Raw genomic sequence first — 18261 nt, forward strand, 5'->3', positions numbered from 1 at the left:
GAACGTTCTCACAGAAAATGAGTTTACTTTTTCTGCTTTTTTAAATTGCCCAAGCCAAGTTCACTTCAGCTGGAAAAGAGACTGAAGCATAAGCCAAAGAATTTCTCTCTCTTTACTTCCACTCTTTAAAGTGAAAATTTAAGCAGAGAAGTGGTACTTCCAGCCCCTACACATTTACAGGCTTGGATAAAGCAATGGATATAAATTTCATTCAGAACAATCTAACTTTTCTTGCTGAAGCAGCTGACCCTCCATATGAATAAATACTTTGCATTTTTTCAGAAAGAAGGACAGGCATCTTCTCAGAAGTTACCAAGAACTCATGAATGGTATTGAGCTAAATGACAGGCAGCAGTGTCCCTCACAGTGCTATAGGACTGAGTCAGGGAGAACACTAACATTTACTAAATCAACAGAATCATTTCAGTCATTTCTTGGAAGGTTGTTTGTCTGGGAAAGTCTAGCAGTGCTTAGCTTTAACTGTCAACAAAGATCCCAAAGTTGAAAGCACTGTGAACTGTAAATAAAACGAAGAATAGCACTACCATAGGAGCTTTGCACTGTCTCTGCAACTGTTGCCCTTTCCCGACCCAGCAGAGATGTGTATAACCTGACTGAACATATTCATTTGTTCAGCAAGGCTGCTGCTGTTTCCACCTCCCCAGACAAAGAGCTGATTATTTCCTCTCATGTTAATGACTACTCCTATAGGCAGGTAAGCTGCCATCTCGCTCTCTCATCACTGCCTTTCCCTTTCACAAAAAGAAAGATCCCTCCCTGTAGCACTGAAGGGAACACAGAGCCCTTTGCACTATCTGCAGTACCTACCGGGCAAAAAAAGGCCAGGGCTTTTACTGCTCTGAATATCCCCTCCTGAGACCCACTATATTGTCAATTCATTTCACCAGCCTCAATAGCATCCCCTTTGTGAAGGTTTGAAAGACAAACCCATCCTTGGTGTAACTCTACTGCCCTCAGTAGAGTTGTAGCAAAGTTGAATTTGGACCAAACTTCACTCTGATTTGCTTTAAAAAGCTGCATTGCCCATGTGTGTATAATTATTACAGGCAGATTCCTTCTCTCCCAATATCAAACCTCTTCTCTCTACCTGCCATTTCATCTTAACACAGCCATCTGAGTTACAGACATGCCTACCTGAAGCAGATCAATAGATGTTCTCCCACCCCTGCCAGTAATAATTCTTTATCAGACATGTCTTTGCCACTTGCCTTTTTCATGTTTTTGTGCAGGAGGTAAGGGGGTTGGCAAGTATTTTTGTTAGTTTGGTGTCTTTGTTTATGATAGATGGAAAGCTTGCCAACAACACACCAAATGCTCTCTAATTAAAGTCAGTTCAGTGGCTGTGATTAGATAAATTGTGACTGACTTCTAAACCCTTTACTTCTCAGCCATAAATCCCTTCTGCTCCCCAATCACCTGAAGTGATGACTAATGCCAGGTTCCCCTAGTTACACTGGAAAAGGGGAAAGTGCTTGGGGATTAGACAAAGTCTGCTGCCTCCAGCTTATTTGCAGGCTTTCAGCCCCATCAAAAAATTAAATATGAGGAAAGAAGCCATATTAACTATATTGGTCCTCTCCTTTTCATCCCTGGATGTCTTAAGTGCTGTACACATCTCATTTTCCTTTCAGTTGATATTAACTGCCATTTCCTGACATGTTCTCCTCCATTCATTTCCTGATTCATTTGTCATTATCATTCACACATGCAGACTTCCACTGCAATAGACAGCATCTGTATTAAAAAACAAAAAACATAGGGGTCCAATCTCCTCTCTTTCACCATAATCATATCAGCATGTCTGTGGATTTTTACTCCTGACTTATATCAGCAAAAGACAACCAGAAGGTTTCATTCTGTTCCATGCTGGGCATCCCCAGCTCTAAGGCATGAAACTCAATAGCCCTCAAACACCAATTCTTATTACAGATAAAATGAGGTAGGCATGACAAACAGATTAAGCCTTTCCCACATCTTGAAGTGCAGTTTGCAAGATGAAGTAATACTTGTATCAGCCATGGTAACTGCAATACTAATAAGCTTATCTTTTATCATAAGCATGAAGCCCAGTTCCATTATGAAGAAGAGGAATTATCATGCATCTTCATTTTTTCTGGCTGCAGTGCAATTGCCACCTCCTTTCCCACATTTCCTCTGTAAATGGCTCCATGGCACAAGTAGCCCTCATTATAGACAACTATTTCTCCTGAAGCTAGGTGGCTTTTAAGAGCAAGGTTACAAAAATTAAGAAACTTCTCATGGAATTTACACAGCATGTTTTTATAGTACAATTTTCTCGGGGAATTCCCACTCCTATCATCCACCCCTCTGTTTTACTACCAGCACCTACAAAGGTAAAGCAATTGCAGTCTTTCAGCAACCCAGAGATAACAGCAAATTGTTTGCCTATGAAATATGTCAACAGTTCTCAGCCAGAGAAATTCTTACAAACTAAGAACTCATTAAGCACAGGATATAATTAAGTCTTTTCACACTGTAAATAGGGCTTGTTAACAGAAAATGTTCCCTCAGAAAGCACAAGGAGCAACCTCTTATCTAGTGAGGCTGCACAGAAAGGTTTGGGCTACTGTTTGCAACAGACAGCCTTAAGTGCCTGATCGTCACTAATGACAAAAGGCTTCATTAGATTTCTCTCTGTTTTCATTAGATTTATTCATTTTCATTGTGAAAAGAGGGTTAAGTACAATTTGTTCCTTACGGTGTTTTTTAAATTAAAACTGTCTTAGCAGACTGCAGAGGTTGAGTTGTCTTTTTGCATCTGCTGTATGACAGATTATTCTCATCATAAACTCCTCTCCATAAAGAAACAAGAAAGACATCTGGGCGGTCTATATTTCATTCCTGTCCCCAGAACCGAGAACAGTGTTTCCTGCAGGAATCTTTAACCAATGATATATTCTGGACATTACAGATCATAAACACTAGCTAATATCTGTCACAATGTATTTCATCCTAGAGTGCTCTGAGAACCAAGGCACACACAGCAGCAGTTTTTGAGTGGGCCTACCATGTACAGGACAGCTGCCTCCCAGTTGTTCAGGCACAGAGTCCCTTCTCTCCCCCAGCCGTGGGCAGCGTTGGAGGCAGGACAGCATCCCTGAAACGCTCCCGCCTGCCAGCAGTGTTGCTAGGGAACTTTGTCATGGCAGGAGTGTCAAACACAGCTGCTGTCACCAAGTTGCTGTTGCTGTGTTTCCAACCCAAAAGCCAAACCACTGCCCATCCACATTGTGTGAAAATCCCCACTAGCTTAGGCAACCCTCAAATTACAGCAGGACCTGTTTATCCCCCATGGAGAAAGAGATGCTGCATTATAAGGGAGATGATGTCAACTGCAAATCAATACCTAACATCACAATAGAGCATCTTTGCATGTGAGAACACTGCATAATCTGTTGGGTGTTGGCTTGTGGTGTGCTGTGTTTTTTTAAGCTCAATTTGAAATTGTATCTTCAGAAAACGGTCAAATCCAACTTCTTACAACTTAAAAAAAGACACATTAGACAAGAACCTTATATAGGACTAAAATTAACTAATAATAAAAAATAACCATGCACACACCCCAAATGCTGGATTACACCTTTGGGTGACAGCATGCAGTGTGGATTTGCTGCTGTCTTAGTAAAGGGGGAAGGGAGGGAGAGTGTGGATAAGAGCAGAAGAATCTCATTCTATCTTCAGCACCTGCTGGAGAAAGAACTATTGGATCCAGCTGAGCATCTGATCAAGCAGAAATCTGCAGACACATTAACAATCTGGTTATTAATTTTCCTTGCAAATGCAGCAGGTAATCATGTGGGGGAGGGATGAAGAGCAAGGGGAAGAAGTAAAACACTGCAACCATTTTAGTTCCTCACCCATGGTTTTGATCCCTTTAACTGCAAATTGTACCAAATGCCAAATCAATTGTTCCATGACCTTGCACTAAGTGAAAGAGCAAAACAATCTCTTAAAATGATAAAGGTAGGCTATCACAGCTTGTGAACATAGTAATCAATAAACCACTTCCCATTTAACAACCCTCCTTCTAACCAGATTGGGATTGAATGCACTCTGCCTACACTATCCATCTGGGGAAAAAAAAATCCCACACCACAAAAAAACCACACCACATTTGGGCCAGATAAACACACATAGGACACCAACTAATTCTTTTGACACCATGATTCTGAATCATAAAATTAACAATACACACCTTACGTAGCCACAAAAGTTACAGACTAAGAACTTGTTATCACCTCTTTTCTCACAGCAGGAACAATATAATCCATTCTAATTCTGTGCCCCTCTTCCCTAAGTATCCCAAGTCTTATTTGGTTTTAATCTTCACCTGCACTGAAAGGTCAGGGAAAGAGAGAAGACTCTTCTCAGTTCTGCCTTTATGTGTTTATTTTCTATCTATGACCAAGAACTAATATTCTGTGAGCCTCATTTATTTGATTCCTGCCATTTCACCATTATTCTTCACTTCCTACTTATGTCCTCTTTTTTAAGGTGTAACATATTGCTGGGACTCTTCTAACAGCTTCCTTACAGCGATACACAATTATACTTAAATTATTTTTAAAGCTGTCTGGACATTTCTGCTGTTTACAACACTTGGTATAACAAGATTCAGACCCTGACTGGGATCTCTTGGCCTTCCCACACACAGATAATGGGCACACACCCCAACATTAGATTGAAGATTGTTAGTGTCTCTATTTTAGGAAGGGGAGAAACTTAAGGCAAAGAGGAACATAATTATTTTTTCAGTCTTTTTCAGTGTCATCTGTAGTAGAAGCAGCTCCCACAAGTGTACTCTTTTGTCCCAAGACATTTTCAGCCTCCCACTTGCTCTTGCCCACTATGTTGCAATATTCAAACTTCTCCATTTGCCCCTCCATGCTCCATTCCTCCCTTTTCACTTTAAAGTACATCATAGTGGACATTAGCAGCCTTCCTGACTTTTCCCCCCTGCTTTTGCTTTTATGGTCTTTTCCTTGTGGACACATTGCCCATTACACACTTCGGGAATGCCTATGACAACTTCACATGCAGCATTATTCTGCCTCACTGTCCCCACATGCCCACAGAGCAACCTCCTCTGCCTGTTGCCCACCCAGTTTCTCTCTCTGGGTACAGGTGGGAACCCAGTGCTGCCACAGTCCCTTGGTTACTGACCTCCAGCTGCCCTGGTGCTTCAGGCAGGTCTCTCACAGTGCCTTCACTGTGGCAGCATTACATGCTGAAGTTGTTCAGCCAGGCTGTTATTTGAATTAGCTCAGAATTTTTAAAATAACATTTTCTGTTACAGCTGTAGGCTTGGCCTTACGCACCACTGCATCCCAATCCTTTGCTCCTCTTCCCCAAGCAGCTGCCATTCCCTCTGGAGTGCTGGCAAGCTTCTTTCCTTAGACAAACCATCAAATCCCCCTGCTGCACTCAGTAAGTGCCTTTCATCATCAGGAATGGGAAGCAGGACTTAATTCCCAACCAGTTTCCCTCAGTTGCTGGTCTCCTGGAGCGAACGGCAGCAGTTTGTGCTCCCTGGGCGCTGGCCAGCCAGGCAAAGAGCCCAAAGAGACAAACAGAGCAGCACAAACGATTCCCTCTGGTGCATCATCCTCATTTTAATTCAGCATTGCGTTTATTATCCAGAATATTAAACTCATGTCCTGCTTCTTCGCAGTCAAGAGAAATTTAGACTGTGAGGGTGGATCATTTCTTTGGGAGCAAGCCAAGCCAGGAGTGCCAGGCCACTTGTTCTCCTGCTCTAATTTGTTGACACGTATGTATGTACTTGGAGAAGACCAGGCTTGGCAACAGCAATTTGCAGCTTATAACTTACAGATGCAGAGCTGCTCTGAATACCAGCTCTGTTTGCAGCATCAGTCAGGCTGCCTCCCCAGCTCTGCTGCTTCCAAACACTACGTGCGGCTTCAGGAAGCCCTGCAGAGCTCATCCACAAAGTCTGCTTTTGTCCAAGGCTGGGCTTCTCTTGTAACATGAAATATCAGAACACACAAGTCCGTGTGACATCCCCTCATGAGCACTGGAGACACGAGAGCACGATTTGCCTACTGTCAAATGGCAAGTCCTAAGAGAGGATTTGCTCTCCATCCGTCACCAAACTCAGGCATGGAGTTCTGAGGGAACAAAAATGTTCACAAACCCATGTCAAATTCAGCAAACATGTTTGAAAAAAAAAAAAAGTGCAGATGGGGTTTCTTGAAGAGGTTTAAACACAATTTTTCACATTTTCAGATTAAGTTATTCTCTTGAAAAATACCAAGTTATTATTTTCAAAGTGAGCGTTCAACTAGACTAGACTCATATTTCTAAGAAGCTGCTAGGGAAGGGGGAGGGTATGGTGATGAAATAATCCAAGACTCTATTTTGTTTCATGCAATTTAAATAAAAAAAAAAAAACACAACAAATAAGAATCAGTTGCCACTGAGATAAGTATCTACTTTTTTTTCACATTTTGTTGAAAAGTACATGCACAAAGTTTTAGTCTACACAGTTTTGAGTTTGCCTTTTAATTTGTTTTTTTTTACTCAAATTCCAGTTTTTGAGCAGCTCTTTCTAGCATCAGTCTATAAACTATTCTGCTCTCTCTGAGTCCTACGAGCCCTTCACAGCCATAGAACTCCTAAGCAGGTAAATACATTTTTACAAAATCTAAACTCAAAACGGCAATAGATTAAAACTCTTCAAGTTCAAACTCTCATAAATGTATGGATGCACTCAAAAAACATTGGATTCATTGCTGGAACAGCTACATGAAGTCACAGAGGGCAGCTTGGGTGGTTATACAACAAAAATCTCACCACTTCCTGGGGACAAGCATTACCTCTCCCATCTCTGTTCCATATGACTCTGTTTGAAGGAGGTGTGATTGTTCCTATATTTTCAAATGTACATAGCAGCCAACTGTATTTCTTCCAGACTGTTTGATGAAGCCACTAGAGCATTTAAAAATGCAGTTCCATTCCCAAGAAAATATTGTGTATTTGAGTTTGGATAATGCCTGGGCAAACACAAAGGGATGCACATGCGTTTCCAGAGGAAGAAGCCTTACATCTGCACAGTTGGATGCCTGTGGCACATCACTTGTAACAGTCAGCCATGCTGCTCCTAGAGCTGCTTTTTGCATACACTACAGGGTTAGATATATAGGACTTTCTTATTTGTTTTTTCTACTGTTTTGACAGTCATTCTGAAGCAGTATCTAAGTTTAAAAGGTTGTTTTGCAAGTCAGCCAATTTGAAATCAGATCTAAGATCAACAAAGCCAAGTCCTTGAAGGCACGTTTTTCCAGCTGACACACACAAATACACCTTCTTTTCTCGGTCACTAATTAGAGCCACGTTGAACTTTAAGTCTGGCTCTTCCATATGCTCACAGAAACTTCAAAAAGACAGGAAATGGCACAAGATTATTCGCTCTGAACATTTGGCTAAATTGTTATTTTTTCCCCTGTGGTTGCTGGGTCTGCACTTAGTTCTTTTTGTTACAGATTACTGTATTGTTTATGGCATTCCACATACTACTAGTCTCACATACTTGAACACTTAATTGAAAATAAATAGAAATTGCAGTTACACCCTGAAAAAGCTGAAGAAGGCCATCATAAAGGAATCCTTTCAAAAAAATTGTAGGGTCATTGACATTTGGGCATAGACTATGTCCTCCAATTTTCACTTGTTACCTGAGGTGACTAGTTCACCCAATGTTAACCACTGAGAAACTGGCACACACCACATTGGGATCACAGGACACAGAAAGGTAAGTCACAGATGGCTTCCTCAACTATTTTTGCAGTGCATCAGCACGTACCCATCGTCAAGATGATGCAAGCTGATGTCAAAACTGTAAGATACCCTCCCAAGCAGTTAGAAAATGTTATTGGTGTAAGGCAAATAAAGCACAGCTTTTCCCTGGAAATCAGCTTATTGCCATTGGAAGACCTTGCACAGCAATGATAATGCTGCAGTAAGTCTTTGTGTTTGTTTCAGGGTGAATAAATATGTACATACATAAATCAAGTTATATATACAGTTTATCTGCAATGCAGTCAAGAAACGTATCTGCAGTACATAAGAAAACACTCAAACTAGCTTTGGGCTAGACAGCTCTGTTATCCATATCAGTAAGACTGCAGATCCCTGCTATCCATCAGGGCTTGCACAAGCCCATCCAGGATGCCAAGCGCTCTCAGTAGCTCAAAACCCTGCTCCAAAAGAGTGGCTGCTTTCAGAGGGGAGCTTTACCACAGCTTGTCATCCTTGCCACATCAAGTCATCCTTGAGTCTTCACGTGCATCAGTTCTACCTTGGACTGCAATAAAGTTATGCTCCTACTAGCCCCTTAAAGTCTGCATCTTGCTTTTCCTCAGAGAAGTTGACACTGGACATGTCAACGTCCCACATGATGCTAATGCCACAGTTGAACACTTGGACTGAAAAAACAGGAAATTGTTTAATTACTGTGCCTGAAAAATGCTGGAAGACTTCTACATTCCTTATAAATGTACTGTCTTGTAAGATGATGCACATTGCTGAAGAACTGCTCAAAAACCTCCCATATTGGTCGGTATTAGTGACAAAGCTGCTGAGGAACCTCACCTGAAAGTGCACTGCCTCACGTGACTGGGTATTCACTGGGGAGAAATTCTTGAATATTAAGCATAATTGAAAGTCATGCTTTGAAATAAAGAAAACAAAGAAAACAGGAGAATTGACTCATCTATTTTTTCTTACACAACTTAATGCAATTTTTACCTCCCTTTGTTCTTTCATGACATACATTTACTAGCAGAGTGGAGAATTAACACACAGAATTATCCTAAGACACATTGATCCCCTTGAATAAAATGTAACAGACGGAAAAGAAATTCTTTGCTATATTTTACAGGAGGGAGATTATCTGCAGGTTGGACAAGATATTTGGTGTATGGTCAGCAGTCTTTTCATCATAATTACAGGATCCCACACAGTGCCTTAGTGTCTGAGCCAGCAGCACACCACAGACCAGAGATAACCAACTACTGACCAGAGGTGACCCTGTTTCTGTTGTCTCAGGTCCTGACACCAGGACTAAGACTTCAAGTCTTTCTAATTCCTTAAACACAATCCTTAAAGTGTTCAAGCTCTTCAGAGCATACACTAATTTACATTCAACCTTCTTAGATATCAAACAGCAAGCTTCACATAGAAAAGGTTATGATTTTAAGGAAAGCCATCAAAGCAATATACATCTTATATAATTCTTTAGAAGAAATCTCTCATGTCCATATTAGTTTCTATTAGTGATAGAAGTGTCACGCTCTCAGTCACCTTCTCTTAATTCCATGACTTTTTGACCTTCTAACTCTTCCTGATAGTTCTCCTATCAGGATCAAACTTGAAACAGTCAAGCATATTTTGACACTGCCTTTAAGCAGAAAGAAGAAAGATTTATTTGCAAAAGCAAACCCCAAACTGCTTTCAGGGAAGTATTTTATAGAGTAGCTGCATCATCATCTTTTGTTGTGTTCAACCAGCTATTTCAGTAAAATGTTGTTTCATAAGTGTCTTACAAAACTTTCAGTAAATCATGCTACATTGAAAATATAGTTAATAGAAGGCTTGCAGTCATGGAAAGAGAAAATGAGAACTGTGCATGCGACAACTTTAACTGTGCTAAAATCTGGACAGTAACAGAGGTCTTGTCCAGTAACCCACTAATTAAAAATATTAGAGAATACAATCAACAATAAAATCCTTATAACTCAAAGTGTTCAGTTCCACCCAATTTATGATGTCTTCTATGGGTCGCAGAATTCATTTGTCTCTTTAAGCACCATATTTCACACATAACCAAATTCCAGAGGCCCACAAACACAGAGAGCCAAGGACCAATGATGAGAAGTTCTACAACAAATGCATGAATTTCTGCTCAGGTTTACTGCTATATCCATTTCATTATCCTCAGTAATTAACACCACAAGCTAGAATTTTTAATAAAGGAAGCAAATGTGACTTATCTCACTTTTACTGACAAAATCAATAGCAACCTTAATGAATTATTCTGTCCTGAGATGATGGTCAGAGTCCCCATGAATAAGAAAATGCAGCTTACAACAGAACACAATGCCAGTGATGAAAATATGTGGAGAATAAGTTATCAGAAATTAGGGCCAACCACATCTTCAGGTGATATCAAGACAGACATAAAATAATTTTAATTCAGATTAAAATTAATATCCCTGAATACAAAATCATGCCCAAGATAAAAAGGCTTTGTTCAGAGCAGCATTAACGCAGTGTGTCTTCCTTCAAGGAAAGAGAAAACCTATACAGTTTTTAATAAATTATTATATTGTCTGCTTCAGTCCTTGTGGCTTTTCACAGCATACATTTGTTTTGATGCTGTTTAGGCTTGTTGTTGTTTCCCCCTTAACCACTTTCTCCTCCTCAGTGTATAATTAAGCATTTCCCCCAGACTATGTTGTAAATTAGATTTTTAGTTGAGCCATTCTTAGCTATAAAACAGGAATGAATCTGAGATTGTACAAACACAGCTAATTTACATTTTATCATCTTCAGAAGAGGCCTGAAGGAGGCCACTGCACTGCTCATAATGCTTTTCTCAGAACTCATCTGAAGGGCTCAGACAGCAGCAGCCCCCACAAAAGAATTCGTGGGGATGCTGGGGTGTGGGTGGGGAAGGAAAGGAAAACAAATAAGAAGAACTTAAGATAATAAACTAACAAACAGTGGGCATGACCAAGCATGGTCTTATGAACCACTGGTTTTAAAGTAGAGCTATAATAAGTATATCCAATTTTGACATAACACAGTAAAAACCAGAGAGGAGAAAAAGGCAAATTCTGAGAAACATAAACAGTCAGTTAAATAACCGGTTTCTATGGGATACTTGATGTTTGACATGCAAACAATCCCAAGAGAACCTCTACAAAACAGTCCATTCCTCCTGCTTCATCTTTACTGTAGGAAAATATTTCTGTGGCCTGTTCTTCCCATAATGCCAAAAGTTATCTGTTTGCAGGTCAAATTATTCGTTCAGGGAGAGGACAAGAAAAGAAACCACTTCCTCTGTTATGCACTACTATTTGCTCCAACTTGGGGGGTGGGGGTGAGCGCAGTTTGGCAATGCAAAAAGCGTTCTGACAAAATATTCATCAAGGCAAGCTGTGCAAATGCCTGCTGCCAGCCCAGAGACAAAGACTCCATTGTTCTGCACAGCATTGATTTGGGAGCAATTTCAGAGGGTCCAGCAAGGAATAAAAGGTAACATTTTTGCAAATTCCACTCACTTTCTCTGCTTTAAGAGTGGTTTTTCTTTTTAGGAAAGGATGTTGAGCTGTGCTTAGTGTCCAGGCTCTGTTATTGGAAGCAATTGCTGCTTTGCCAATTTACTGTATGCTAATTCAATCTAACTACCTAATTCAATTAGGTAAAGCAAAGAAACGTGCCCTTGATCATGTTTAAAAGGACTTGAATGAAGAATGAAGGTCAGAAACATGTGATGCTGGGTTATGGTATTAAGTACTTAGACACGCCTTGTAGAAGCCTCTACCCCTTTCTCCCCCATCCACTTAAAAGCACTGGGATTAACTGTGGCCATGAGACCAAGTCCACTTTGAGGCATAGAAGACTCTGTAGCATTGCAGGGCAGTGGGATCGACACAGTCACAGTACTGAAGCATAACACCAAGAGTCTGTTAGCAACCTGAAAGGATAGGATTGGAGAATATTTCACATCCACGTTCTGTATTCTAACAAACCTGAAAAAGTGCTTTTTGTATCATAAAGAAATAGCATTTGCAACTCTTGTCTTTCAAACCCTGATTGGCAGAAAAAAATCTCACATTATTTTTTTAGTTGCCTCCCATCAATAATTTATTGGCATAGTAAATCACATTACCCTTATTTGAACATCTTTATTCTACTGAAACAGAACACTGTAGACTTATGATCTCAAAAATAAAAAGTTAGACTTAAAAATTCATCCAGAATAATGCAAGTTCACCTGTTCAACCCAGTTGCATGGTATCTGCTCTTAGGCAGGACCTTAAAGTGATCCAGAATGAGCCACAAAGCAACAATCAAACCTCAGCAAGGCCAGAAGCAGCATTTATTGGAGAGAAGGGAGTAAGAGAGGGAATATCAGTGCACTGCAAACTACCACAGTGTATGTGCAGTAAGAGTCAGTTGTTCACAAGACTTTATGGTCAGTCACCAAATCCCCATCCAGCAATACTGCAACCCTCAGCCTCTTCCCTTTGCTTCCAGTTTCATTCCCCTTACCCATCTTTTCTCCACCTGTTCTTCCAGGCTCTCTTCTTTTATGTATTTCCAGAGTGAAACACAGATTCTAAACAGTTCAAATACAGAGATTCCCCCAAGACACTTCACACTGGGTGAGTAACTTCTTGATAACAATTTGATGGGTTTGAGTGACTGTGTCTCGATTCCAGACCAGATGTATTGGATGCCAGGTTCATGTTCCCCAGGAGTCTCCAGTCACAGGGCTGCTGGAACAGGCAATCCTACACAGGAGGATCTGCAGAGAGTCTGATGCAGCTTCCAAAGGGAATTGTCCCACACAGTTGATGAAGAGGCCTCATCAGCCTCCTCAAGTAGCAGCTTCTCAAAGGGACTTTTCTGCTGCGATTCCTTATGAGCACAGAAGAGCTGTCAGTCAGCTGAGCACCAACAGTTTTCACAATGTGCAACAGGGTGGAAAGATGAGGACATAGCTCAAATCATTTACATGCACTGAAATATTCCACAGGGTTAGGTTTGGACTGGAGAATATTCTATTTGAAAGTGTCATATCTATTTTATCTAGCACAAATCAGTTGTCTGCCTTAATTATCAATAACAGGTGTCAGGCTACTGTGTCTTATTGTTATTTTTTCATCTGGGAGTAGCATTTTAAAGTTTGAAAATTATGTATAGATAACACTAGTTAAATACTTGAGCATATTTCTTCTCATGCTTTTAAACGGGCTCAGAGAGGAAACAGAACCAGGTACTGTTCTGACTTCAATACTTGCCCAGCATAAATCAACACACAAAGGTGAGTTTTTAATTTTTTTATTGTTTGCTCCTAGTCCTGGGGTGATCAACCTCCCTATTAGACTGCATTTACTTGCATTAAAGTTTTCCATTCAGTGGGAAGGAAATAACTACAAAGGCAGAAGCACCAAATAATGAGCAGGCCCTCCAAGCTCATGCTGAAACAAGTGAATTCTGTCTCCAAATTCTCATCTTGTGAGTAGGATTAACAGCTCAGACCCCAGTTCTTATACCCACCATACATCCTATTTTACAACCAAATGCTTCCCCCTTTGGAATCAGCCCCATGTTCCAACATCTCCACAGTGTAATTCATTGAAAAGAAAAAAAAAGGGAAACATTGACTATGATTGACAATTTAATGTGGGATTACAACGTGCACTGCTTATTCTGCTGTTATTCACAGGCTCAGATTTGGCTGCAAAGCAATTTTCCCATAAGGTTCAAAACATAAGAAGTCCCTTCAAGAGCCCTTTGAGCCACGGCAAATTAAACATGGAGTATTTTGGTGAATCCCACTTTCAGCCAATAAATGGTTTTTGTTAAACTATCCTGAAGCACTCTTATCCTAGAAGCAGCCTATGATCCTGAAAAAAAAAAAAAACAAACAAAAAAAACAAGCTGAAACCACCTTTACCTGAAGGTTTTTTCCCAGAAAATACATTCACAGCCCTTCAAAACAGTCCCATGAACAGTTTTCCAGGAAAAAAAAAACAACAAAAAAAACCCCAAAAAAACACTTTGACACACCTACAACTACCCATATATTTTTCTGAAATTTTTCAGCTGAATAATACAGGCAGGTTATGTCAAGTGCAATAGCTCTTCAGATATTGTCCTCAGCTTGAAGTTTACATTAATTTGGTCAAGCCTAATGCAGAGACCTTGTGCCCAAAAGCTTTCTGACCTTCTCCCAGCTGAATCAGATGTTCCAATAAAATGCATCATTTCAACCTATAAATTTTGTCTTTTATACCTGAATAAGTGCAGGATGCCAGACCTATGAGTACTGCTATGCAAGGATTACCCAATCTATACATTTAAATATGAAAATCAATACACTAAGGATGCCAAATCTGCAAGTCAGAAGCATAATGATTTTAAATAGTAACTGAAAAATAATAGTTTCTAAGATAGTGCTACCAGCCTTCTTTTGACAAATTTCTAGCAAAGCAGCAACTTGAAAATGTGTCCTTTAATTCTGAGGTACAGTTTGTTAAAAACCTATGCTCCCACTTAAAGGATGTCAACAGAAATACATCTTCACCATGTTAAATAATCACTTCAAAGCAATAAGTGCTTAGAAATATGCTCATATCTCAGGTATTTAATGCAGGTTTTTTCTCCTCTCAATCTCCTCTTTTGTTGCTCCCAAAATCTTTCCCTCTGACAGCAGAAATGCTAATGGATGCAAGATATTGCAGGCACACTGATCCAAGGCTGTCAGAAGAAAGCTTTGGGGAGGGCACCTGGGTTATAATATACTCTGGCAACATGCATTAAAGACAGGGGAAAACTAATAGCTGAAAATCTCGAAATGGATCTGAATAGCCTACAGTACAAAAAAGCCCAATCCTTGGGATCTGCTTGTCAGCATAACTCCCATTACCCTTATCAGTAATTCAACAGTACAGAAACCTTAAAGATAAAAATTCCCCATTAAGCAATATTAGACAGACTGCTTATTTTGTGGTATCTGCAATGTCACAACACATGGTGGTTGTACAGTCCCCATGAGAACCAAGCCAGGCCCAAGGCTAAAGCAACAGTTGGACCTACACGTTACCAGTGTCCTGAAATTACCCCTCCAGCCTTCTGTGCTGCAACTTGTGCTCCACCAGATTGAAGAGGACTAAACTTTCACTTAGACTGCACTTACTTAATCACATGTCTCCAGACAGGCAGCATGCACCTCACGTGAGGCTTTAGTGCAGTGTATGGTGTAACAACCCCATCATCTCCCCACACCTTCATTGCCAAGAGGCCTCTTGGTACGAAGGCAAGAAGGTTCAAATGAGCCAACACTGGTGGAGCAATCCAGGAACACAGGAGAAAAAAGTGCAATCCCTTATACCTAATAATAGTTTCTAAAAAACGTTTTCCAGCTTTTGAGGGGAAAAAGAAGAGGGAGAATAAACTAAATAAACAGCATTTCCTTTTCCTGATTAGACAAAGGCCATCAGAACTTGAGACACTGAACGGGGGGGAAACAACTGTTTTGCACATTACTAATTTCCATACTGAGGTCAATCGAGTAAATAAAGCATAAGGAAACATGTACCACTAACACTGAAGTTGTGCTGCAGGCTGGAACCCACAAACCCAGAAAGAGCCTCCTTTGATAAGCCTCCAGCAAGTTCTTAGCACAACCTTTAACAGGACAGCCCGTAGGACCAACCAGGACAAAACTCTTGCATTTATGTCATCACTCCATACTGTACTTTCCTAACAGACTGCCATTTCACAGGAGCCTGTGGACTTCTTAGCCTTGGGCAGGGGGTGTGATCTCCAGTATATATTGTGAAGTATTGCTATTGTAAAAAAAACTGCTAAGCTTTGAAGAGAAGCAGCAGGCAAAGCTGTAACAATACATGCTTAATTCACGGCAATGATTGCACTCCAACACCATAAACCAAGGGAAGCCAGCAGGAGAGGAAACCGCTACATGTAGACATTTCCAGAAATGTTTTGAAAAATTTGGTTTATATATTGCTTTGGACAATGCAGAGATGTTTCATTTTAATTACCATCAGGGTGCTGAGAGCACAGATGGATGCCTGTTAATTAAAGCTAGCATAGTTCTGCATAAATTCAAAGAATAAATCAAATAAATAAATATCAGCCTCACAAGAACATTTGAAGTAAAAAATGGTAATGAGTTTTGGAAGGAAGGAAGGAAATTGTTGTCACTGGAAAACAGCCAGCAAAGATAACAGACCCCTACCAGCAGGTGACCATCAGTAACAACTCTTAACAGGAAGCAACTTGTCAGCCAAGGGTGTAGATTAGAGGACAGACAGAAGCCAGGTAGATATAACTGTAGGTATAGACCAATTCAGTCAGGTCCCGTCCAAAATCCAGGGGGAACAGCAGTAGTAAAGTAAGTTACCTCTCCTGAGGCAGGAGCAGGAAATAAACCGAAAAAAAAATCTAGTCAAGACAGATGAAACTAATACACACAACTAAAGACCACCAAGAAAGATCATTGCTATGTCTTTAATAAAAAGGCATGAAGTGGGAAAGCAAGGACAATGAAACATGGACAGCCAGTTAAGTCTCCATTAACAGCAGTCTCTGCTAGATTTCAACAACTGAGGTATCTATATCCTTTCATAGTTAATTTAGGACTCCAGAGAAATGACAGGTTCATAGCCCTGAATACTTAAGTGTCTCAAAAATATCAAACGAGGAATATTAAAGTGGGAATAACTTTTGCAGACACTGTCACATGATTTCTTCTTGACACTGAAAACAAGGACATCAACTGTAAGGATGAGTTTCTTGCTAGAAGAAAGTATCTGCAGTCATCAGCATCTCACAAGAAAGAGGTCAGCAAATAGCCTGAGCCTGTAGCTACTTTCAATAAACACAAGCCTAAGATGAACCAAAATCATCACAATATCACACCTCATACTTGGCAACAGACTCAAGATGTCACTCCACAAACTACTCTGAGATATAATGTATCAGCAGAGTCCCACGACAGCCCTTCCATTTTGTGCCTTTTGGTAGGTTTAACGAGAAAGGAGCAGCGCTGTTCACAGCACACCCCAAAGCAAAACTCTCCCTTCAACACTGTCTTATTCCAGAACAGGTGTGACAACTACAACTGAGCCACGTTATGGAATCCACATCTGAAGAGAAATAAGCCAAGGAAGACAAACTTAATATACAGAAATGGATTCATGAATGAAAAAAGCTTCCATGAAAAGCCAACAGCAACAGATTGGTCTTGATAAGGAGCATTAACCACTTCCTTAAAATACAAGACCTGAGTAAGTGGCAATACCCTGTATGGGAAAGGCAACTGATTTTACAGGTGAGCATTCGTAGTTACAGGCAGCACAAGACAACAAGTAGAGTCACCAATAATAGTCACATTATTTATATAATAGAATTGTATATTTATTATATACAATATTATATATTATTTATAACATAATTTATAAATAATATACAAAAATCAGTCTACAGATTCTATCAAACTATTTCACAATAAGGAAATACCTCATCATCTTCTTAAGCATTTGCATGGTTTTCTTCTCTACAAGAAACCAGCTGTGGTAAGACTGAGATATAATATCATGCCAGTGTCTTCAGAAGCATTAAAAAACCCCTCAAAATATCAACTGCAGCATCTTGCAATCTTACCATAACAACTATGCAAAACTAAGCTTAAGTATGGCTATTTTAAGTACAGAAGATCTTGAGGTATAGAAACATGACTGAGTAATCACATTTACAAAGTACCCTTAAAAAAATGCACTGATACAAAATGCACTAATTTATTCCAGTAGCTTAAACATTCCAGAGAGACTTGCAAGACCAGCATTGCTCCTACTGATACCACGCACCACCATCCTCTTCAACTTGTGTTAAAACTTGTCTACTGGAGAAAGCAAGGAAGATCTCAGTAACAGCAAGTATGAGGCACTGCAGATGGGAGAATTAATTTTAAGGAGAGCCTCAAGGAAAAGATGGCTAGGTTTACGTTGAAAAACTTAGACCTCCCCAGTCCTGGAAACAGTATAAACACATCACTGCAGCCTTGTCTTTAGGCTAATCAGCTCTGCTGAGCAGGAGGGCGTGTTTGCAGAGGCAGAGCACAGTGTTAATGCAGTTTATGCTGTTCCTGGGACCTACCTTGTTAAGCACCATGCTGTGTAGGCACATGCTAAATGGTTCTGGATAACAGCCATTGCTCCTCTTACATGTGACTCTGAGCAGAGCTGAACTTTTCCATTTAATTTTAACATTTTGTTTTCGAAATCTGAACAAATAAAAGCAGCCAAATAACTCACAAAAGGTCAAGAGCCAAGAAAACTGAAAACCTAGTGATTTCTGCAGCATTAGAGCACAATTTAAGATATTTCCAAAATTTGGCATTTGTAGATCATTTTCTCTCCGTTTTCAATAATGTACATAATT

Source organism: Neopelma chrysocephalum, unplaced genomic scaffold, assembly GCF_003984885.1.
Source record: "Neopelma chrysocephalum unplaced genomic scaffold, ASM398488v2 Primary Assembly neopelma1_70, whole genome shotgun sequence".
Classification (NCBI taxonomy): domain Eukaryota; kingdom Metazoa; phylum Chordata; class Aves; order Passeriformes; family Pipridae; genus Neopelma; species Neopelma chrysocephalum.